Source organism: Gossypium hirsutum, chromosome D04 (assembly GCF_007990345.1).
Source record: "Gossypium hirsutum isolate 1008001.06 chromosome D04, Gossypium_hirsutum_v2.1, whole genome shotgun sequence".
Taxonomy (NCBI): domain Eukaryota; kingdom Viridiplantae; phylum Streptophyta; class Magnoliopsida; order Malvales; family Malvaceae; genus Gossypium; species Gossypium hirsutum.
In genome coordinates, this window is record NC_053440.1 from 24,281,081 (window position 1) to 24,307,942 (window position 26,862).

The 26,862-nt window shown below is 33.6% G+C and overlaps 1 non-coding gene across 1 annotated transcript; it reads right to left on the reverse strand.

The window, feature by feature from the left end:
- Window positions 1–16,391: 16,391 nt before the first annotated feature.
- On the reverse strand, window positions 16,392–16,497 carry LOC121216642 (small nucleolar RNA R71). Its single transcript, XR_005912822.1, has one exon. It is a non-coding gene; the product is annotated as a small nucleolar RNA R71 (small nucleolar RNA).
- Window positions 16,498–26,862: the final 10,365 nt, after the last annotated feature.

Genomic DNA, 26,862 nt, shown 5'->3' on the forward strand with positions numbered 1-26,862 from the left:
ATATCCCGAAGGAAAGATCGATGATGTTTTGGTAAGAGTTGATAAATTTATTTTTCCTGCTGATTTCATTATTTTAGATTTTGAAGTAGATAAGGAAGTGTCAATTATCCTTGGGAGACCTTTCCTAGCCATGGGGAAGACGTTAATTGATGTGCAGAAAGGCGAACTCACCATGCGAGTTTAAGACGACCAGGTAACTTTTAACATTCTTAAAGTGATGAAATTTCTCGATCCGACAGAAGAGTGTTTAGTTATGGAAGAGATAGAAACCTTGGTTTCTATGGAAAGTAATTTTGAGGAAGATCCATTGGAGAAAGCCTTAGAGTTTGACCCTTTGGAGGATGAAGAAGGTGGAAAAAACATGGCTTTGATGGAAGCAAATCCGAGAAATTTTATTCAATCCACACGGTTTGAACCATTGGAGTTAGAATTCAGAGAATTTGTGTAACCCAAGTTGTCAATTGAAGAACCACCTAAACTCAAACTAAAGGTACTTCATTCCCATTTGAAATACGTTTATTTAGGTGACTGTTCTACTTTTCCTGTGATTATTTTAGCAGAACTAACGAAAGATCAGGAGGAACAACTGATTGTTGTTTTAAAGAGATTTAAGAAAGCAATTGGTTGGACCATAACTGACATTCGAGGTATAAGCCTTTCTTTTTGCATGCATAAAATTATTTTAGAAGAAGGTGAAAAGGCTCGGATTGATGGGCAAATGAGGCTCAATCCTATTATGAAAGAAGTTGTGAGAAAGGAAGTGATCAAATGGTTAGATACGGGAATCATCTATCCTATGTCAAATAGTTCGTGGGTAAGTTCGGTACAGTGTGTGCCAAAGAAAGGTGGAATCATGATTGTTGAAAATGAGCGTAACGAGTTAATTCCAACGAGAACTATTACCGGTTGGAGAATCTGTATTGATTACAAAAAGTTGAACAAAGCCACTCAGAATGACCATTTTTCAGATCAGATGTTAGATCCTAAGGTAGTCATGTGATTCCTACATAAGAATGTGTTTACACGAATTGGGACACCAAGAGCTATTATTAGTGATGAAGGTTCTCACTTTGTAAACAAATGGCTTATGTGGTTGCTTGATAAATATTATGTGAAGCACAAGATTGCTACTGCCTATCACCCTCAGTCTAATGGACAAGTTGAAAGAGTGAACCGTGAAATCAAAGGTATCCTTGAAAAGGTAGTACGCCCTAATAGAAAAGATTTATCTTGAAGGCTCGATGATGCGTTATAGGCCTATCGAACATCATTTATGAATCCGTTAGGAATGACTCCTTATCAGTTAGTCTTTAGAAAGGCATGTCATTTGCCATTAGAGTTGGAGAATAAAGCTCAATGGGCGTTAAGCAGTTGAACTTTGATCTTAAGCAAGCCGATGAGAAAATGATGTTACAACTTGATAAGATGGAAGAGTTGAGGTTGTTTTCATATGAGAATGACAAAATATGCAAAGAAAGATCAAAGAGATGGCATGATACTCATATACAACTTCGCGAGTTTAAAGAAGGTAAGAAGGTGTTGTTTAATTCAAGGCTAAAGTTATTTCCTGGGAAGCTGAAATTCTGATGGAAAGGACCCTATACCATCTACTGAGTTTATCCTTACCGAGCTATTGAATTATGCGATAATTATGGAGGTACGTTTAAAGTTAATGGTCAACGTCTCAAACACTACTGGGATAGTGAAGTTGAGCGAATTGAATCATCGCTCATCTTAACAGACCCTTAATTTGTTCATGAACTCATTGTGTAAATAAATAAATAATTAGAACTTATTGTCTTAATTTATTACATTTAATTAGTTCTGTCTAAGGAGATTGGAACTTAAGCGGGACCGCTATGATCCCTCCAACCTTTCATAGGAATTAATTTAATGTAATTTGTTAAGAAGAAAATTTCTAATTAAAATTTATAAGTTTCATTTTGTTCAGTTTAAATTTTAAATTTTTATGTTAATAAAGGGGGTCAAATTTGGCCCAAGTACTAATCATTTTTTTAGTAAGATATAGTCTGAGTTTGAGGCCCAAGATAGCAAAAAGAAGGGAAAAATCCATGCCTTGTCGTCACACCCATTACTTGTCGCCCAAGTATCTTTACTGTAGGTAAATTTTTGCTACATGTTGCCCTAATTTTTCCCTATATAAACTCCTCTTCATTCTAATAATTTCATATCCCTCAAAGCAATTTGCTTCCACCTTAAAAATCCCTAAATCTCTTCTTTGTTCCATCTACCTCAAATCCCAAAAGAAACCCTAGTCCTTTTCTTTCTTTCTGTCAAAATTCCCTATTGCTACTGCAAAGAGATCACCGCCGCACCATCCTTGTTGTCTCAAGATTTGTGCCGTAGAAAGTTATACCAACTTTGTAAATTTCTCTTTTCTCTCTTGTGCAGAAACTCTGCCGAATTTTTGGGAAAGTACCATGTCTCACAAAAGAACTAGATCGTCAAAGACTACTCCTGAAATCCCAATTGTGGTTGATGAAGAAGTGAAAGAGCGATTTGATTCAATTTTCAAGCATCAACCTGTGATGCCGGAAAAAAGTTTTAATCTAAAGAATAATGATTTGATGGTTGTTCCTGTGCCAATTAGAAAGATAATCAATGCTCTCAAAAGGGAACAATTCTGTAATGCTCGTTCACTTCCCGATGATGAAATAGTTCAAGAATTCTATGCTAGTGTGACTACGCAAGATGCTACTGAAGTCATTGTTCGAAAGAAAAGGGTACCTCTTACTTCTAAGTCCATCAATGATTTGTTTAATTTACCTAATGTTGAAGATGATGAGTACTACCCTATGATGAGTAATATCAATTAAGATTTTCTTCAATAAGTACTTGATGTTGTGACAAATCCGGGATCCCAATGGATTATAAGAAAGTATGGGATCCATTCTTATCAAAAAGAATACTTGAAACCAGTAGCAAAGGTATGGTTTTAATTTGTTCGCTATAGTTTTATGCCTATCTCACACAGTTCCACTATCTCGATGGAACGAATGATCTTATTAAATGCAATTTTGACAGAAAAGTCCATTAATGTTGGGAAAATTATCCTCAAGGAGATTCATGATTGTGCTAAAAAGAAGGTAGGAAATCCTTATTTCCCATCATTGATCATTTCACTTTGCTTAAGGACCCGTGTTAAAACACAAGCAGATCTGAAGGGGCAGTATGTCTAATGGTGTATTACAAGTCATGATCTTGAAAGGTTAGTAGAAAGAGTGCATGAGTTGAACCAAGGTGAGCAACAGGAACCAACTGAGCCAGAAACCGAAGAGTCAACAAATAAAACAGAAACTAAAGCTGATTCAGTTACAAACACTGAAGAAGAAGAATCTGATAAGGAACCAAATAGTCTTCAACCAGCTAAAGGAGCTGAAAAACCTAAACCTAGGGTTGAACCCGAAGAAGAACCAGGAAAGCTAAGTGTTGAACCTAAATATACAACTCCCATGCCGACTTCTACAAGTACTTCAAGGAAATAAGAGTTGTCAATTTTGATGGATATGTGCAAATTCATGCACAATCAACAACAAACTTACTGGAAATATGCAAAAATTAGAGATGATTCAATTCGAAATACTTTTAAGAATATCTCTAATACTTTTGTTCCTAAGTTTCCAGATGCTATCTTTGAGACATGGATAGAAGAGACTGACGATGCAAGCTGAGATGGAGCTAAAGAAGACAAGGGGAATAAGTCAAAATAATAAAAAGGGGATTCTTGTCCTGTTATTTATTTAATAATTTTTGGGTCTTTAGGAATCTATTTCTTTCATAATTAGGATTTAATTTTTGCAGAATAAAACATAGCAAGCATGAACAAACTTAGCACTTCTTTAAAAAGAATAAGACTAAGTGATGTGATAATGGGAATGAACATGTCTAGGATTGGGTTATTAGGGAAGACTTGGTACTTAAGCAGTCTTAATGACTCACCTCTATTTCTTTACAACCCTACCTAGTGTTCAGTTATCATTCATTACTTTGTTCTTGCAATGAGGACATTGCTTCTTTTTAAAGGGGGTAAGGTAAATAATTGCTCAAAATTTTTAAAATTTTCAAGTATGTTTCAAATAATTTCTTTCATAAGTATGTTTTAATAAATGAATGTTTAGAGAAATTTTGTTTTTAATAAGATAGCTTGTATGCAAGCATGAGTGATGATTTTATCTGAGTGATTGTATGTTATCATGAAAAATGAAATGTTTTTATGATCTTAGTCTTAGGTAATGTTTGCCATGAAAACTTAGTTTCTCTTAAGATTAGACATGCATGAAGGTTTATATCTTTAGAATTGACTTAGTAACTTTCTTTAGGCGAAATCCTAGGGGACATAAAAATCTAAAATGATATAGGCACCATTTTTCTTTGGATCGTTTGAGCCTTTTTAAGCCCACCTTATGATAGTAGACCCTTGAAACTATAATTTTGAGCTTAAAGGTCTTTTCATTGTAATAAACCTACATTATAAGCCAGTACCATCTTTTTAAAATTATCCTGATTTTTTGAACCTGTTTTAATTAAAGTTGTCTTGGGAATCAACATTTGAGGAAATTTTCATAAAGATGTATGTGCTCATGCTTAAAAAACAACAACAACAACAACAACAACAAAGACAAAGAAAGAGTGAAGAAAAATTTTCTCAGTCTACAAATAGAAAATGTATGAGTATGAGTTCAAAATAAGTTTGGGGGAATTCCACAAGTTCACTTGAAGAAAAAGGTTGAATTTCGAGAAATCCAAGACAAGTTAAAGGTTAATATTTTCAAACCGAAATGTCCCATCTCATAAAATCCCCACCTTTAACCGAGCTCCATTACAACCTTATAAAAGACCTATTGATTTGATGATTATGTCACCTACATTAGTGGAGAGGAAGTATTAAGTTCAACATATGAAGATCATAAATAAGCCTTATGATTGTTGTGTTTGACTGATGAGAAATTGTGTTGAATGAAAAATATTATCTATGGCTGTGACATACATGCAAACTATGATTCATGTTGGCATATCTTGAAACTTAGAATAAAATTTTCAAAATGTTTGTATATGAGTTGCTTGTTAATAAAGAAGATCTATGAGCATGAATTTATTGATGCATGATTATGAGACAAATATTGATGCTACTTACACTCTTAGCAAAATTTGCCTTAGCAAGACATTGTGCTGTGCATGAACATTACTCGGGACGAGCAATGACTTAAGTTTGGGGGTGTGTAAACTGACAAATTTATAGGATTTTTCCTATATAATTCATCACCTTTTTAATTAAATTTGTTGTTAAAACCAAGTAATTGTTTAATAAATTAATGAAATATGCGAAAATATGAAATTAGGACATAGAAATTATTAAAATGTGATTTTATACTTTATTATATAGTTTTCATGCATAAAATGGCTTATTTTATGTTAATTTTAGCATATTATATTTTTAATCTATAAAGTGGGCCATGCATGATTAAAATAAATAATAAAATATAAAGTTATATTTAATAATTCATTTTTAATATTTCATTAATAAACTAAGTTTTAATTAATTAAGAAAATTGATTATTTAAAGTGGTTAAATTATATTATTTGATCCTCTAAACTATCTACTATTTTTGGACAAGTATGTCATAAATCCTTTTTTTGTTTAGTTATACAAAGTCCTTGAAAAGTTAAAGAAATTGGAGATTTTCCCGAAGATTTGCTGATGATCGAGTCTTAGTGCTGAGTTGTTGTGACACTCAATTTGACCAAAAATCAAGGAAAAATCAGCCACCTTTCCTCAATTCACGGCTGGCCACTCTTGGAGGAACTTTCAAAGGAACGACACTCCTATTTTTAGAAAACTAGCTCCCTTACCTCACCCATAAATAATAGCTCATTTCTCACTTTTTCAATCATCCCTCATCCCATCATCTCTCACTCATTCATCATTCTCTCAACTCTTTTAGTTATCTTTCCCCTTCATCATCCTTGCATAAGGATTTTAGCAATTAAGCCTCTTAAAGAACCCTTGTTCAGCCACCTTGGAGAGTCATCAGTAAAGGAGCAATGCAAAGAAGCGAAGGAGCCTTGTCAGTCAGAGTCTTGGGTGACAGCCACTTTGAATTGGGTTTAATCCTTCTTTTCTTTAAATTTAATTTCAAGATGTTTGCTATGTGTTCTTTGTTCTTGTTTACAACAATGATAGCTTAATTTTATTTAAGCAAGGATGATTATTTTGATTAAATAATATTTATTTGATTCATGCTTATAATGTTTGTGCCTCAATCGATCATGTTTTCAATTAAAATGAAGTTTATATTTCGTTCATACGTGATTGAAATGCACCTGAATTAGCTGAGTGATCCTAACCAGACGACGACTAATGGACGCATAATTGAAATGTGCATGCTCAATTTAGATCCTAACCCGATTGAATTGTAGGTTGCATAACAACTCTAACCAAGCTTTGTTATCTGCATAGTTTTTAGATTTGTGTGATTAAATTGTTTCAAACCTAACACGTCCCTGTTCCCTCACACAAATGCTAAGAAACCCTTAGTAAATAAGGATCAGTAAAATGCGTATTTACTAAGTAAAGGATTCCGAAAGGACCTTATGTGGTTTCCAAACTCATGAAAGATCGAGTTGCCATGGAATGTTTTTCCGAATGTTATTAAGTATGTTGATAATAAATTGAGTTTAATTAAAGTAATTGTCCTAGTTTATTGATGTTATACTTGTTGCAAATTGTGTTTAATTTTACTAAAATCTATTTAAATAATTCCTTTGAAATTAACCACATGATAAACCATTTTATAAGAAATTACATAATTTATACCTTACCACTCTTTCATGAACACAAGCATATTTCCATTTGAGCACTTACTATTTCAATGCATAACTTATAAGTAAGCATAATAAAATTCATCCAATAGCTTGGCCAAAGCCTAAGCATACACACCAAACATGTTAGTAATATAACAATAAGACATAGGCAATTTACTCATGGATGATCACAACATTTATACATGTAACATATGAATATATCATCCATCTCACTTACATTTATCCATGTATGTAACAGCCCAAAATTGACCCTAGTCGGGAAGTGGTTTCGGGACCACAAAACCGAGTCATAAAAATAATTAATTTCCATATTCTATGCTTATTATGTGTGTACATGAGTATGTGGAAGTTTCATTCTCCAATTTTGCCAATTGTATGAGAAATTATTAAATAGGGATCGATATGAGACATGGTGAAAATATGATAGGCTAATTTAAAATGGTCTATTAATGCATGTTGTGAAAATGATGGGTTTGCATGTCAAATTACCCAAAATTTGAGCTAGTGGTTGGCCATGCTATGGGTGGAAACATGTTGGGAACATGTTGGCCTAGTGAGGTATGTAGGAAAAAATAAAATAAGGAGTATGGGTAATAAAGAAAGGAAAAACAAAAAATGAGTGGCTGTTTCCCCCCCCCATTGCCGTGAGCTAAAGGAAGGAAAAGAAAAACTTGTTCATCCTTTTTCATCCTCTTTTGACCGAAAATTCTAAGGGAGGAGGAAGGAGTTCTTGCTTCATGTTTGGTTTGGAAGAGAATTAGGAGGAAGTTTGGCCATGCATGTAACTAGATTGAGGTATGTTTGATATTATTCTTTGAGATTCATGTATATTTTAAGTTGTAAGATTGAAATCTACCTAGCCATGGTTCAAACTTTGTTAAATGATGGAGATGATATTCGGCCATGCATGTTACATTCTTGGTTGGTATTTTGATGTTTGATGTTGTGGTGATGAGGCATGAAGATGAGTTAAGATTCGGCCTAGGTGGAGTTTGTGTTAATGCCATTGCATGCTAAATATGAAGCTTGTTAATGATGCATGTGATGGTGGATTGATGATTCTTGAATCTCTTTATTTTTAGCATTTTTGAGTGAGCACATATGTGCATTGGTTGCTAGATGGGGAAGAATCAGCTAGCAAGTTGTGTGCTAAGGCCGAATATAATTTTTGTAGGTTAATGAGTAATGCATGTGCTAAATTGATGGAAAGGGAGAGGATGCTTTACTAGTGTATAAATGATATAAAGATTTTAGAAATTATTTTTGCTTAGGTGTATGTATGATTAGGTATATTCGGCCATATGAGTAAATATATAGATGATGTTAAATTTGATTATGTATAATGGGCCATATAGGGTACACATTGTGATATTAACTTTGATTCTCCATAATTGATCAAGTGGGTGATTAGTAAGGGTGATTGCCGAATATACTAACATACATATGCATGTGTCATTGGATTGTAAATATTTAGCAAGGCGGTTAAACTAGTTGATTTATTGATTAAGCTCAAGGAGTTAAAGGAGGAGAATCGAGCAAAGGCAAAGAAAAGATCATCGAGTAGCCGAGTTGGAGCCATCTTACCCAACACAAGTAAGTCATTAAGCATATCTTTGGTATTGATTTAAAGGATCGTAATACCTATACCATTGTGTTTAATGAGATGAAATGTATACAAATGTATATGTAAGTAGAGATGAAATTTGTCGAATGTAAAAAGGAAGTGAAGCCTATTGAGTGGCTGGTTTTCGGCATTAAGTGTGCGGGCAATAAGTGTTCACGGTCATGAGATTGGCACTAAGTGTGCGGGTTTAAATTGTACAGCACTAAGTGTGCGAGTTTAAAGTACATGGCACTAAGTGTGCGTGGTTGATTATTAAGCACTATGTGTGCGAACCCAATATATATTTTCTATAAATTATTTACATTAAGGGTGCGACCTTACTGAGTCGATTTTGGACAGCGGAAAAGGTAAGTGTGCGAACTTGAAATGCATGGCACTAAGTGTGTGAGTTTAAAGTGCATGGCACTAAGTGTGCACGGTTAATTATTAAGCACTATGTGTGCGAACCCAATATATATTTTCTATAAATTATTTACATGAAGGGTGCGACTTTACCGAGTCAATTTTGGACAGCGGAAAAGGTAAGTACCTTGAGTTCATGGCTAATAGGCGCTATGTTTATATTTGGAGTTGAGCTTGGTAAGTTTTGAACCTATGTGACGATTATAGTTGAAGTCACGTACATAAGGTTCATTGTGGAATAGGTGAAAGTTCGTTTAATTGTATGATTATAACGAAAATAAAATGATGTATGAAAGGCCAATGTAGGACTTGGTATGAGATTGAACCATAGGGTTTAAGGAACTATGGTATAGTTTGGTATGGATGGAGTACTTAACCTCATTTCATTGTTTCCTGTTGTGATAATTTTATTAATGGATGGTTGTGGAATGCTTATGGCTTACTGAGTTATATACTCATTCGGTGTTTGCTTGTCACCTATTCTAGGTTTCTTGGACTCGTCTCTTTTTGCGTGATCGTGCCGTCGTCGAAGTCATCACACCGGCTAGCAAGTTTTGGTACTTTCTTCTTAGTCGGCTTAGGAGAACATTTCGGCATGTATAGGCTATTATATTGTGTTTGAACTTTGTATGTAAACTTTTAGCCATGCGAAAATGGCATAAATGTTCGGTTGGGTTTGGTTTCATAACGTTAGGTCGTAAATCTTGATAATTCGACCTTTTTATGCCATATGTCATGGTTGATTATTTTGGTGTTAAAATTCATGATATGGCAATAGTGTAGTAGGGGGATGTTTGACAATGATTAGCCTTTGGCATGGCTAGTCATGATCATAATTTGTGATATGTATGACGAATTACTAGTTAGATCAAGGAGAAATCACGAAATGGGCATAGTTGCTTTCGTAACAGATGCTGGCAGCAGCAGTGACGTGAGATTGAAAAATCACTAAAAATAGTAGGAGTGGAATAAATTGATGAATAAATTATTTATTCGAAGCTCGATGAGTCTATTTTCATATAGAAGCAACGAAAAGATCATATGGACAGTATGTTAAGAGATATTCAGGTTCTCGTGAGACAGGGCCAGAACGGTTTCTGGATTCCCTGTTCCGACTTTGGAAATTCATTATAAATTAACCAGAGACAATTAGGAGTCATACCATATATGGATAGATTCCTCTCTGAGTCTAGTTTCTATAGAAATAAACGTCATCAGTATTGAAGCTCTGTGCAGGGAGATATCGAGGTCGTAATGCGCAAAGGTCAGTGTAGTCGATCCCTGTAACATGGGGGACTTTGACTAATAAACTGTACTAATTGGCCCGACCAAAAATTCTAGAAAAAAATATGTAGATGGGCATATGAGTCTAGTTTCAGGGAAAAATCACGAAACTGATTTTCGAGTTGTGAAACTCAAGATATGATTTTTAAAGCGACTAGTATGCAGATTGGCAGTGTCTGAGAAATATTTTTATAAAGGGTTTAAAGTCTGTTAACATCTCGTGTTCGACTCCGGTGTCGGTCTCGGGTTCGGGGTGTTACAATGTATCACCAATTTAATGTAATTCACATGTGTTCATGTCTTAGTTTGTATGGAACTCTTACCATTCTCTTTCAAATCATGCCCGTTGAACCATTTAGAATACTGTTGGATACCCCGGGATAGCTCACACATAGTGTGCTAACTCATATAATTGTAATCCGTCAATTCTTGTGCATGTATGCTCACACGAGCTGTGAATCAGAATGCTCACATGAGCTGTGAAAATGGGCCTACTCACACGAGCTATGGGTCAGAACATAGCTACACGATACTGCTCACACCAGCTATGTAGTATCCGCAACACATGCCGGGCCTCAGCCATCGGTAGGATGTTCAAGATCAGCACCCGAATCATGTAAACCCTAATGACAGTTCATTTGTATCCTATGAATTCTTAAGGTTCAAACAAGCTCGGTAGTCATCGTACATTGTTGAATTTCTATCGTTTCATGACATAATAAATTGCATAATAGCATCTATATATTAATTCATGTACAATAGAATAGCACACTAAACAGTCAATTTAACTCACATTTAAGTGTTTATAGTTCAAACGAACTTACTTGGATAATTTGCAGAAATACTAAAGTTCAGAGGATTTTGGTAATTTTCTATTCTCCTTGATTTTTCCACTCGAACTTGATCTAAATTAATAATTTCATTCAATTTATCAATTTAGACAGTAAAAATGTATTTCATGGAATTTGGTCATTTTTGACATTTTTACAAAATTGGCCCTAAACTTTTACTTTTATTCAATTTAGTCCCTGAGCCTAAAACATGCAAATTAACCATTTTTACCCAAAATTGAGCCTATTTGAATACTTATGGCATCAAAAATAGTCCATTCATGCAATAATTTCACATCAAATCCTTTTACTTTTACTATTTTAACAATTTAGTCCCGAATCAAAAAGTTTATCAAAAAATCACTTAATAAAATACTTTTAAATAACAAATAATATCTCAAATTCATCATTTAACATCTAAAACCACAAGGTTCATCAATGGAAACATTAAAAATCTTTAATAGTTTCAAAATCGAAGGTACGAGCTAGCTTGACCTAGTTGCAACAATCTCAAAAACATAAAAATTATTGAAAACGAGACTAAAACGAACTTACATGCAACATTACAAGGTAAGCTGAAGCTTCAAGGTCTTCCATGGAGTTTTTATCCATTCAAAACCGGTGAAGAAGACATTAAGATGATGATAAAACATTTTGGTTTTATTTTATTTTAATATAATTATCAAATTACCAAATTAACCTTAGTTAATACTTAAATAAAACATCAAACTCATGTCCATTATTGTCCACTAACACCTTGAGTGGTATAATTACCATTTAATTCCCTTTTCGTTTATTCAAATAACCATTTAATCACTCAATCAAATAGTGATCAAATTTTACATCTTTTACGATTTAGTCCTTTTTAATTAATTAACTATCGAAATGTTAAAATTTTTCAACGAGACTTTAATACCACCTTAATGACACTTCGTAAATATTTATTAAAATATTTACGGCTTGATTTATAGAAACGAGATCCTAATACCTCATTTTCTGAAATCACTTGACCTTAGGGTCATACCACTTGAACTTAATAAATCATTTATATAACATAAATTATCAAATCAAAAGCCTTTTTAAACCATGTTTGACTCGTAAATATTAAATAATAATATTTAAGAACTTACTCGTCAGATTTGGTGGCTCCAAAACCACTATTTTCGACACCATTGAAAAACGGGTTGTTACAATTACTTCCTCAATTGCCATTCTTATACTCATATTCATTTCTATACCTGACCCTAAGGCCTTTTTCCATCTCTTTAGTATATTTGAGACCTTACCTACATTCTTCAATCACTAAGCCATGGCTCCATCGGGTTTCAGAAAGAGACCCATACATAGATGATTGATATTTCCTTTAGAAAATACTATGTTTACATTCACTTCAAGAATATATTTTCATTACTTTGCTATATCTCTTTAATTTCCTATATCCTGTACAAATCTTAATCATTTTAAATACCTTACTTTTATACTCTTGGATACGTCTTATACTTACTGGTCCTACTATTTGCATTTAGGGACAATGTAGGATACGCCAATTACGTAGCACAGAGTCCACTGCAAGAGCATCCTTAATTGCAAAATCAATGATAAGTATGTAGTGGCAATTAAAGAAATAGTGATGCATGTAATATGAAGAATTAATGAATACTTGGAAATGCTATGGAAACAGTGAAAGCAGAAATTTAATGGCAATAACGAGAGTGATTATCTGAATAGACTGTGAACAAATAAATAAACAACAAAATATGTTGTGGAAAAGTTACTACGACAAAGAATAAGGATGAGTGATATTAATTTAGAAAGGTTGGGATTACCCAGAATTGAACTTTACTGTCAACAATGCCTTGGCAAAACCATATCTACTTTACTGCACATAAGAGTTCTAAAATGGCCTGCCTCTCGTAAGGACAAAACCTCAAGTTACCTTGCCCGTGTCTATAGGCTTTTTAGATATCTTGCATGGGTTCCTTCTGTATAATTGTGACTCTATTTCTAAAGTCGAATACAAGTGTCTATTGAATACTTGCTTATTTCATTTAATTTTAATCCAACCAATCCAACCCTTCTAGGATTAGACTTAGTTTTTAAAATGCAAACAGCCTTTTATATCTAGAGATCGTTGCATTTTAATTAAGAAATAAGAAAAATCAAATGAAACCTTGAAGTAAATGAGATATATACGGCATTCATAAAACAATTAAGGGTTCATTGAAAGTAATCCCAACCCAATGAGATTTAGCTCATGGGCTGGGGAATAAAATTCCAAACCAAAATATTATTTGACATTGCGTTCAACTATTACAATTCAATCTTTCAAAGGAAATAATTTAAGAACTTCAGGAAGCATTTTTCGCTTGCCCAGCCCACAATTCAGCAGCACAACGTCCTTGTGATAGCTAAGAAGGACTGCCTTCGACTTTTCTTCCTTTGCGCAGTTTAACCCTTATTCACGCCTAAGGATCTCTCCCACTTGTTTGTCGCCCTTTGTGAGATCTCCTTCATCAATTTTTATAGAAAGATTAGGCTAGGGTTGGCTAACTGCTCGTGATTATCTTCTCCACTTTTAGGGGTTTATCTAGTACAAGTTTGAACTTAAGTTTGAACTGCTACACAAAAAATGTTAACTTGGTCTGCCCGATATTGCCATGGCATCTGTGATGGCAAACTTTCTGCACTTTGCCTGACGCAACTTTACACCTTTATTTCCTCGTTCCAAAACCGGGTCCTACCATACCAACACAAAAAACTCTACCATAAAAAGCACCCAATTCCCACACAATCCAAGTCCTAATGCAATATTACAAATAATAACTAAAATGTCTAAAAATGCAACAAAATGTACTTGAATACAAACAATTAGCTAGGTCTAAAGGCATGAAATATAACTCTTTTCAAGAGATATCACTTAGCATGATACTTCCTCAACCATAAAGATTTTAGACATGTAATCCAAGCAACCTATCAAGTCATTAACAACATGACTAAAGCCATTACATTTATACATAAATACATAGTCTTCAAATGCTAACAAGCCACAAAATGGCCATTTTAAGTTTAAAACATCTTAGGTACATGCCAAAAAGAACAATTCACCAACACTTGAGTTCGAGAATGTCACTAGAAGCTGGATCAACAATAAATTCTTTAAGTACCTAACTCGCGCATGGAAAATTGATTTGTCGTAATTTGGTGTAGCAAATTAAACTAATTTTCTCACTTTAGAAGCTTGAACATAAGCATTTTAGTTAAGTTTTAATTACATTTAAGTAAGTTTAGTTAAATTTAATAAAGTGTGTAATTTGAATCTTTTATTGACCATAGGGGTCGAATAAGGCCTAAGGATGAGCTAATATACTTTACGAGTGTCCAGGAGACCACTAGAAGGAGTGCTAACTCTATATTTGTCGCAGTGTTGCAACACAGAGCATGGGATGTCGCAACATAGGGAGCAAGATAGAATAATTTATTTGATGTCACGACACAGCTTAAAGATGTTGCGACTCACCTCTGAAGATACCCTATAGATGAGCATACTACCCGCGATGTCGCGACACAAGACCTGGTGTGTCGCGATAACAGCTCTATACGAGAAATAATTACGAGCCAGAGGCGTTTTGGTCTGGACAATCAAATGTTAAGCACAAGGATGGCAGCTGACCTAGGGTAAAGGATGACAACCACTCAAAAGTTTATAAATAGACTTATTTAACACATGTGATGGAAAACTTCCATATTCTGTAATTTTCTTCCTAGATTTATTCTTTAGTTTTTTCTCTTTTCTTAGCCTTATGTTGTATTCCAATTATTTTTATTTGCTTTTTTGGGGGAAATCAAATTTGTGAAAAACAATCAAACTCTGTGAGGATTCTATGCTTAATTCTAATACAAATCAGGGTTCTTCTAAACTTTATTCTCTTGAATTATTCATCATGTCTTTTTCTTTCTATCAAGTTTATATTGTTTATGAGATCCATGAGGAACTAATCCTCCTGTAGGGGATTAGCGAGTGGATGTATGATTAATTAACTTTTTATAAGATTTTCTTAGTAGATTAGTTGTTCAAGAAAGGAAGAACCTAAACCCTAGGCCTAACAATCCTAGGAATTCATTAAGGTAGGAATTAACCAAAATTTGTTACGGCCTATCCGTGAACACCCTAACCCTAAATCGATTTGGACTGTAAGGTCGAAAGATAATTAGTTTTTGATGACTCAGTATTTCAATGGAAGATCCTGTTAGGGTATTTGCTAATTGATTGAACAAGAAAACCCAAAACAATAGTTGGTTTTGATTACTAAAGCGAGCTAATCACCCATGCCCAGATTTGATATATACTTTATTATTTGATTTCTTTTGATTTATTTCTTTATTTTATTTTCTTTCTTTTATTGTTATTATTAGTATAGATCACTAAAACCTTTCTTTTTATTCATCGTAATATAGTCCATTTAAAGTACTAATTAGATCTATTTATATTTAGGTTAGAATTAATTTAGTGATCTCCTCCTTTGGGTACAATTCTCGTAGTACTCATCTACTCCATTGTAACTATATTACAACCTTACCCATAAACTTGTGGATACCTCCTTTTATATCTTTTTTGCAAGATTTCTACTCTGGACATTGCTACATCTAGAGGCAGTCAAGTTGTTGGCGCTGTTGCTGGGGAGGCAATGTCACTATATGAATTGTAATTTTTGCATATTAATAGAATAATTAGGAAATATTTGGATTATAGCTACGAATTTATGTTTCTTACTTTCTACTAATCTTGTGTCTTTGGGTTTAGTGTATGACTTGTAGTAGGGGAACACCTATAGACCCAGTCACAAGGCTAGAAAGAATAATCCAAAGAAATAGTCGACAGCAACAACAACAGAAATAGCAGTAGCCAATGCAGAATTAGCTACCTGCTGAAGGTAATTTAACACCACGCGAGAATCCACTATTCGACGAAGCTAGCAATAAAACCTAAAAGACCCATCACCACCGCCACAACTACCTACAAACAATTTCATGGCGCATAGTGAAAGGACTCTGAGGAAATATGCCCTTCCAAATCTAGATATGGTTTAAAGGAGTATAACGAGGACGACCATCACGACCAATAATTTTGAGATCAAGCCAGATATGATCACGATGATTTAGAATAAATTGTAGTGTCAAGGAACGATGACATAAGATTCGAGTCAACATCTAAAACCATTCCTCCAACTTTGTAATACCATCAAATATAATAAGGTCACTAATGACGCAATTATTCTTCGATTGTTCCCCTTTTCATTCATTGATAACACCTTTTATGGTTAGATTCGCAGGCACCAGGATCAATCACGACATGGGATGAACTCGTAGGAAAATTCCTACAAAAGTTCTTCCCTATTAGCAAGACAGTCCAACTAAGAAGGGAAATTTCCAAGATAAAACAATTGGAGGGGAAAATTTTCACGAAGCATGGGAGCGTTTTAAGATGCTAATTTAGAAAGGCCTACACCATGGATTGCTTGTATGGTTAGGACTACAAATTTTTTGGAATGGGTTGGATGTGCATTCAAGGTTAGGATTAGATGGTACAGCAGGAGGTTCCTTAATGAACAGAGCGTACGAGGATGCGTACAAATTAATTGAAAATATGGAAATGAAGTCTGACCAGTGGCCAATTGAATGACACACATATGGCCAAAGACCATCTACGGTAAAGCCCGTCCAGAAGGATGATAGATATCAACAATTAGTGGACAGAATTAAACGAATAGAGCCTGAGAAAAATGTACACTCTATATATGGAGGAAACAAATCGTTCTTCCACTTTATTGACAATCCTACTAAGGATGTGAACTACACAGGGAATAGGGGTGGAAACCCTTATTGAATTATTATAATCTTGGATACAGAAATCACCCAAATTTGAGATGGGGAAGAAATGAAGGAGGAGGTAATACCTCAAATTAGGTTAAAAATACTAACTATCAACCTCCTTACTTACAGAAACCTCAGAAAAGGGACAACCCAAATGACCATAATGTATGTGCTCAACGGTTGGATCAAATTAATGGGGGAAATGAAGTCAATGAATATAGACGTGAAGTAAGTGCACTCTGAGTGCACCAATTTAGCAAAAACATTTACTAAGCTCAAAGATCAGATGAGCCAATTGATGAGCATGATGGGTAATATAAAAAGATCAATTAGAATATGTATTCCTAGCAACACCAAAGATAGTCCTCGGAGAGAAGGGAAGGAGCACGTGAAAGAAATTGCTCTTTGATTGGGTAAAGTATTGAGTAGCCCAGAGAACCCAACTCAAGAGGTAAATAAGGAGAATATTGATGATTTTCACGAAGAACCCTTAGAACCTGATGATGAACCAGAACTAAAGGAAGTAGTGGCACCGGTAGTTGAAACCTTAGAAGTTGATGATCGTTCCCTTCATGGTTGGAAGATAAACAAAAATGGGATGAAGACGAGTTTGTAAGCTTTCCAAACTTGTTCAAAACATTAAATGTTAACCTACCTTTAATTGAACTAATTGAGAAAGTTCGTAAGTATGCCAAAATTTTAAAAGAAATTATGTCTAGGCGTAAGAAAGTTACGGTAGGAGAATAAGTTAATATGAGCAGTTCCTATAGCACTATTATTTCTAGATAGGTTCCCCAAAAGCTAAAAGACTTGGGAAGCTTTACAATTCCCCTAGAGATAAGGAAAATTCATTTAATAGAGCTTTATGTGACTTAGGAGCCAGTATCAATCTAATGCCTTTATCTATTTATGAAAAACTCGGGTTAGGGGACCTCAAGAATACATAAATTACACTATATTTGGCTGACAGGTCTTCAGTGCATCCGAAAGGGGCACTGGAAGATGTGTTAGTCAAAGTGCACAACTTTATCATTCCGATGGACTTTGTAGTTTTATACTTTGAAGAAGATCGAGAGATACCAATCCTGTTAAGTAGACCTTTTCTAGCCACTTCAATGTACACCATTTATCTGGAAAATAATGAGTTAACAATGATGACTAAGATGAAACTAAATTTTTTAAATATGGTCACTAACAGAGTGGGAAAAATAAAAGGGACTTAGGGAGAATTGTAATGAATTATCTATCTTTAACCTTAATAATCTCAAATCAAAGGACATACTTCCTACAATCAATGTAGGTCAAATGAACAGGTTTAGGGAAAAAGATAAACGGAAGAAGGTGGAGTAGCATGACAGGCGATGGACTAATACTAAAAGAACCAGAGAATCATCCTTATATGAATTAATGGTGCTGTCAGATAAATCCAATAATAAAACTTGATTATTTAAATTGATATTTAACTCTTTGTAAATTATTTTATATTTAGCTAATTTTTTAGTCTAGATTTTAATTTTTATCAAATTTATATTTTGTAGAAATCGTGACACTCAATAAATTGGAATTATGGGTATAAACAAAGCCAGTATCACCACACGGTAACCCTGTGTCACAACACCAAGGCCAGAATCAATGGAATTGAGAAAAACAACTCGATGTCATGACACGGACTCTGTGTATCGCGACACCAAAGACAATATTCCCAGAATTCTAAAATTCTAGACTGTGTTGCGACATCGAACCCCAATGTCACAACAATAGTAAACTGCCAGGGGTGTCGTGACACAGAACCCCTGTGTCGTGACATCGTTGCATTTTTCTACAAGGTTGACCCAACCCAATTACGCAGCTCGAATCACTAAACCTAATTATACCAAGTTGTAAGCTCAAAAATCTTTATTTTCAAACTTCAAAATACTCTTAACCATTACTTAAAACCTTTTTAACCTTTAATTCTCTCAAAATCCTCTAAATTTTGAAAATCCTAAAATTCTTAAAACCTCCAAATCTCCTTTTGTTTCCAAATCTTTGTTTTACAGATCTTATTTTCAGAATAAACTTACTCGGTGCAAGGATTTATAGATAGAACAATAAGATTTCTAAAGGGAATCTAACGAATCTCCATTTAAGGTTAAGGGTTCCTAACTCCTATTTTTATTTTTCCATTGGAAACTTTGCTTGTTAGTTCATTAGTTATTGAACATAAACAACATTCAAAGTGCCTCAACGAAAGGTTAGAAGAACTTATGAACCAAAACCTCCCACAGTTTCCAATCCCTCTAATTTCCCAAATCCCAACATAGAGAAATATTTTCTAGAACTTGAGGGAAAAACATTTATTCAAGAGAGAGGATTTGAACCATCGATGGTTTTCTGTCAGAAGATATGGCTTTAGTTTGATATGATAAATGGAAACGTTTTTGTATGATCCTAAAAGACTCTACCATAGTCCCTTTACTTCAGGAATTTTATGCATCTTTACGGGTCCAAGAGTCTAAAAAGGCTAAAGGTCGTACATAGGAAACAATACCTGTGCGAGGGAAAGATGTACAAATTAACCCTCGAGTTATTTGTGAACTTTATAATGTTTCATTTTATGAAAAATATTTTATAGAAGAAACTTATTTGAAATATTTTTGAGATATAAATATGGACAACATTATAAACTTCCTAATAGAGGGGAGGGGTGAATGGAAATGTCACCCAGGTACTGATATTCCAACCTCCTTTAAGCAAGAAATAATGTTTCCTAAAGCAAAAATGTGGATTCAATTTCTGTGCACTAAAATAGCTTCTACTTTGAATGTTTTTAATGCCAATATTTTTCGAGCATTTTTACTTTACGCTATTTTTCAGAAAAAATAGGTATGCATTGGAACATGGATATACCAAAATATGAAGTGATGTGTTAGTGGCTAGATAGTGGGAGTCTTATTTCCCCACTTAGTGGCAACCTTATGCAAAATAGTAGGTGTTCCAATCGCATCTACAGAGTAATCAATAAAGCCATCATGAAGCATAATTGGCGACACTCTGTATACACAGCACACCAAACTTCGGGCTAAACAAATTAAGGAGTGGAACAAATGCCAGCAAGAGATGATGTTCGCTCTAGCTTCATCGCAAAGGAAAGTAAAATTGATCACTTAACAAGAAATTGGCGAGAGCAGTCATCCCAAGTTAGACTGGATGATATACTGGATGCAGGAGTCAGGCCCAATTTTTCAAGAATTTGTGAAATAAAGCAATATTAGGGTGCGTAATTATACATCGGATATGTTTGGGCCGACACATCTAGAGCAAAAAGAAGTGGACCAGGAGAGTGAAGAAGAAGAATGAACTGAGGAGGGGAAGAAGATGATGAGATGGATTTTGAAGAGGATTATGGAACTTTTAGTTTTTGTTTTTAAAGATTGTATTACATTTATGATGATTTTTAATTTATTTAAATTGTTAGGAGTAGAAGTAATAATAGACTAGTAGCTGTTTTGTGTTTAAATTTTCTGTGTAGGACCCCATATGGAAGAAACACAGTGATTCTGAGCTTTCAATGATAAAAAGAGGCAACCACCAATAGTTTGGGACGCTATCATGATCAATTGGGAAACTTTGCTCCTTATCTTTTACAGGGCTACACATTGAGGACGATGTGTTATCTAAAGTGTGAAGGGTAACAAAGAATTTTTTTTTAAATTGTATGCTTTTCTTTGATTTTTCTTGTCAATTGTGTGTTTGATCTTGTAGAAATACAAGTGATTGGTTAGGAGCATGTACATAGATTGATTGTATTCATAGTAAATTTGGCATGAGGATAGTTGATTTTAATTTTTTTATTAGACTATTAAGTTCTATACATTACATTGTATATAGTTATTAAGCAATTGAATGTACCAAATGATACAGAAAATACAGGGAAACGAGCATGCTAGTAGGAATGATAAATTGTTGAATTTGTGATTGTTTGGTTGACTCTAATTGTGAATATTGGATACCTAGGGATGACCTAATGCATTTTTTGGTATACACCCATGAGCCAAAAAACTAACCCTATTTATTCATCCTTAGTACCTATTTTGATCTAGAAAACACTTTTTGATGAACCCCTAGGCAAGACCCGAACTAAAAATGATAATTTGTGCTTACCATTTTCTTTGGTTCCAAATTGCATGATTATAGACGTTTAGCCAAACACATTATGGGTTAAGTAGATACATTACAGTGGTTTTGTAAAAACAGAGTGATAGGAAAGAGTAGTAGAGTATAGTGATTATAGGTTAGCTTAAAAATTGCAAAAGAAAAATTCAAAAAGGAAAATTACACGAGTAGAAAAATAAAGAACAGTGACAAACCCACAACAATAGAAAACTTCATTCATCAATGTAACAAAAATTCGTGAGCTAGCCGTAGTTAATAAATGATGCTGAGATTTCCTATAAGGAGATAAAAGGAATGTGAGGGAATAAGAAATAAGGCGGTGAGTGGGAAAGGGTTGCTAAGGGGGAGAATAGGGGACAATTTGATGTGCCAAACTATTTTCGTACTTGAAACCATTTGATGCTTACTATTCTTGATTTCCATACCTGTCCTAAGCCTCAGAACATTACAAGTCGAAAAGCCCTATGTGATCTAAGTGGACTTATTCACAATTTGGAACCATATTGAATAATTGTATTTATGACTATTTGTATTCTGCGAGGATAATAAAATTAATGGTATAATTTATTAATGAGCTCCTACATTTGAGACCTTTAATACTTGTAAGCTTTGTAATATATTGAACTTAGGTGTTTGGTACGAAAAGTGGTAAGTTAGATATATATCAGGCCAAGATTATGTCTGAATATGAAATGATTATTCATATGCTCCAAAGCTAACATTTGTACCATACTTGCTCAAGGGTGATATTTTCATTTACTATTTTTGTTTGCGTTGCTTGAGGACAATTAATGACTTAAGTGTGGGGGAGTTTCATCTATCATAATTCAGTGTAGTAGATTAAACTAGTTTTCGCACTTTAGGAGCTTGAACATAAACATTTTAGTTAAGTTTTAATTATGTTTTATTAAGTTTAGTTAAATTTAATAAAGTATTTAATTTGAGTCTTTTATTGCCCTTAGGGGCCAAACGAGGCATAAGGATGAGCTAATATACTTGATAAGTGTACAAGAGACCACTAGAAGGCGTGCTAACTCGATACTTGTTGTGGTGTTCTAGCATGGAGCATGGGATATCGCAACATAGTGAGAAGAATAGAAGAATTCCAAGACTACTTTTGGTGTTGTGACACAGCCTGAGGATGTCGCGACACACCCTAAAGATACCCTAAAGATGAGCATATTGCCCTCGATGTCGCGAGATAGGACTTGGTGTGTCACGATATCACCTCTGTACAAGAAATAATTATGATCCCTGGGCATTTTTTCCCACACAATCAAATGTTATGCACGAGGATGACAACTGACCTAGGGTTAAGAACAACGACCACTCAAAAGTCTATAAATAGGCTCATTTAACACATGTGATGGACAACTTTCATATTGTATAATTTTCTTCCTAGATTTAGTCTTTAGTTTTTCTTTCTTTTTAAGGCTTAGGTTTTATTTCAGTTCTTATTATTTACTTTTGTGAGGGAAATCAAATTTGTGAAACACAACCAAACTCTGTGAGGATTTTACGCTTAATTCTAATACAAATTAGGCTTCTTATAAACTTTATTCTCTTGAATTATTCATCATGTCTATACTTTCTATCAAGTTTATATTATTTATGAGATCTATAAGGAACTACTCATTCTGTTGCAGATTAGGGAGTAGAGGTATGGCTAATTAATTGTTTTGTAAGGTTTTCTAAGCAGATCAGCTGTTCAGGAAAGGAAGAACCTAAACCCTAGGTTTGACAACCCTAAGAAGTCATTAATGTGGGAATTAACCCAAATTTGGTATGGCTTATCCGTAAATGCCTTAACCCTGAATCGGTCTGGACTTTGAGGTTGAGAGATAAATAGTTCTTATCGACTCGGTATTTTAGTGGAATATCGGAAGATCCTATTGGGGTATTGACTAGTTGATTGAACAAGAAAACCCAAAATAACAGTTTGTTATGATTACTAAAGTGATCTAATCACCCATGCCCAGATTTGATATATATTTTATTATTTGATTTCTTGTGATTTACTTATTTATTTTATTCTATTTCTCTTATTGTTATTATTAGTATAGATTACTAAAACCTTTCTTTTTATTCATCGTAATATAATCCATTTAAAGTAATAATTAGATATATTTATGTTTAGGTGAGAATTAATTTAGTGTTTGCCTCCCTTGGGTATGATCCTCGGAGTACTCACCTATCTATTGTAACTATATTACAACCTGACCCATATACTTGCAGATACTGACTTTTATATCTTTTGTGTAGGATTTCTACTCTAGACGTTGGTACGTTCGGAGGCGATCAAAAACAAAATCGTACGTTGTGTATACTAAGCGGTATTTTTATAATCGAACATTAAAACATAATATAAAGTTTATACTGCATTTTAACATGTCAATCTACAAGTCATAATACATCACCTAAATATGAAATCTATTTACGTATCTAAAACCAAGCTGTCATAGTTGTAGCATATACATTTTTTCCCTATTTCAATCGTACAATGTCAAGTCCATAATTTCGAGCTTATAAACTAATACCCACTATCCACCCTTATTCCAATTTCATTTATATCATAATTCTCAATGCCACAACATATTTTCATCACCAAATCACCAAATCACATACGTGACAACATAATTCAACAACAACTTAATTCAATTACACAAATATAAATATATATCATATTTTCAAATCTATTCAATTTAGTCATTATCACAACCAACTAATTCAAATTGATTAAATTCAGCTCATTCAATCATTTCCATCTTACCTTATATTATCACCATGCAACACAGTTCATAATTGTAGCAATTGAAAAGGTTCAGGTACATATAAACCAAATAGAGACTAACATAAATTCAAACTAACAAACCAAATAAACAAAGCTCATTCAATCATTTGTCGACGACTTTATCTTATCAATATATAATCATTTTCACATTCAATTGCTAATTTATGTGACTTTTACATTTTATTCAATTTAGTCCCTAAAATAAAGATAACTTTCAAATTTAGCCTCAATTTTTTTTCAATTTCACTCTAGGCCAATTTAACCTTCTATTTTTCATTTCTACCACAAATTTCAAAATTTATGCAATTTAACCCCTATTGCACAAAATCATCAATTGACTTTACAATTTACTCCTTTTTTAATACTAAACTTGAAATTTATCAAACTGGTCCCTAAAACTTCAACTATTCAACAATGTTAACATCCTCAAACTTTAGCAGTATGTAAGGTTGAAAGAATACTTATTTTTCTCTCCCATTCCACTAATGTATCTTTTATTGCTTATCATTTGATTTTTTTGTTAATTTTATTATAAATTATCAAATTTTCATTTATAATAAGATGCATTATCATCCAGTGTTATTATTATGACGGTTTAATTACTATACAAGTCCTTAGTCTTAATATAATTAAAGATTCCATATGAATTGAACTTTTAATACTTTTACAATTTAGTCTATGTACATTAATTTATCACTTATTCGATAAAATTATCTAACTAAAATTTAATTCAAATCTTATAGAACTCTGTAAATATTTAATAAAAATATTTATGAGTATAATTTACGAAAATTAGGTCTCAATACCTCAATTTTCAAAACCATTAAATTTAGAACCGATACACTTATACCTTGTCTAACTTTCCAAATAACCAAAATTATTAGACTTTAGTGTAATACTATAATACCATCGTAAATATTAATAAATAATATTTACTCACTCTATCATTGGAAAACAAAATTCTAAAACCAACGTTTTTTACTCCACTGACTTTCGGGTCGTTACATAACCATAAGGCTATCTAGAGCATGGATTGATCTTAACTGGTTCAGTTAAATTGGGACTGGCTAAATCCTTAGTGGGAAACAAAATGAATAATGAAGAATGGTTTATTTGGGACTTTGGTGATTGTGCATGTAAGTAGCATTCTTCTCATTTCTATTTTATATTCTTCTCTCCTGCATCATCTTCTTTAGTTGCTTTGAAGAAGAGAAAGTTGAGGAATACTCTGCATGGGGCAGCGAGCATAAGGTTTGAGTCTGAAAACTAGAGAATTTGGTGAGCTGATAAACTTTTTAATCTCTTTGTATTCGTGAATTTGAGAAAAAAGAAGTAAAGATTTTTGAAATCTTTGAAAAAAAAGCTTCTTCTTAATATTGGATTTTTGGTTTTTTTTTAAGTTTTAATACATTGGGTTTAATTGGTATATGGGTTGTCATGCTTAACTACCAAGAAAGGGACTTTGGCATTTGGGAAAGCTAAGCTAGCAAGGATGAATGATAGCAAGTAAGTTTCTATACTCCTCTATTTGGGTGTTTCTTTGGTTGTATGTTCTACACTACCTTCAGTTTGAGTCTTTTGGCCATATATGTATTGTAACAGCTCGCTTTCGGTAAAATCAGAACAGTTGATACGAACTCGTCTCATGATGTTTTGAGTCGTATGTGTTGCCCAATCGTGAATTGAGTAAGGATGGATTCGTTTCGGTTTTAAAATGAAACAAAATAGAGATAATGGCTTCAAACAAAGGTAATAAACAAAATAAAGAGGAAACAATAACAAATTAATTGGCTAAGACCGAAAATGAACCAACAATAACGAATTGTTGACCCGAATCTCAAAATGGTCTTTAAGTGTTTTCGGTTAAAGGAAACAGGAAAGGAACCTTGACTCACTATCAACTATGATAGGAACCAAAGGTATATTGAACGCCACACCAAAGGTGATAAGTTCAGCAACAAAGAAAAGATAGACGCCACAAGCTATGCTTGATAAGTCAAATCAATTCCGAAAGAACAAAGAGAATTGGATAGCTCACAATTCAAATATTTCATCTATATTCAGCAAAAAGTTGTTCCCTCTATGGCTGATTACATCTATTTATAATGCTAGAACAAGGTAACCGAATGGTCAAAAACATCCACTTAATGTGCCATAAAAACTGATGTCTTTTCTTATTCTTTGAACCAAATAACTCCTTCCATAAAATCACTTTAATTCAGCTGATTTGAATGTCTTTAATGGCTTAGAAAATGACTCTTGAGTTGTCCTTGGCTAGTTGAATAGACACCATCTCTTACCAGCTCCTTAATGACATTCAAAGGCTTGATTAATTTCTCTTAAAAGCTCCAAAAACGGCTGGAAGTGGAAGAGTTGCTGCTGAATTTTAAAGGGCATAAAATGCTCTTTAAAAACTCCTTTTAATGATCTTTAAGCTCCTTTTTTTAACAGCCCCTTTAATTGTAACTCAAAAGAACTTGAACAGCCACTTATTAAATGTGTAACAGCCTTGAATTGTAACCACAATAAGCTAAAAAGTCACCTGCAATAAACACATTAAAATAAGTTTATTAAACACATTAAAACACTTATTAATCATAACACATATTAAACTTACTTAAATAAATGAACTAAAACATATATGCAATAATTATTCCAGCAACTAGTTTAATTAAAGAAGCATAATTTAAAGAACTTAATTTATGCATCAATAAATAATCCTAGGAACTAGATCAATTAAGAAGCATCTTATTTAATAAAGTTCAATAACTAACTCATGTATTAAAACTTTAAGATAAGTTAAATTAATTGATCAGCAACTTATTTATTAAACTAAAATAAGTTAATTAAAAGAAACAAATTCAGCTTGCAATAAATTGCAAGTAACGCCTTTTGAACGGTTTGAAGCACGACTATCAAATCCGGCCACTCCCTCTTCCCAAGTTCGTTCCACATAGCTTCCTATTGCATTTCGAAATCTCTTAGCTCGTGATCGAGTTATTGGTCCTCGTGGCAGCTCAATGGATTCGGTAGTAATTTCCCGGGCTAAGGTTGCATCAACA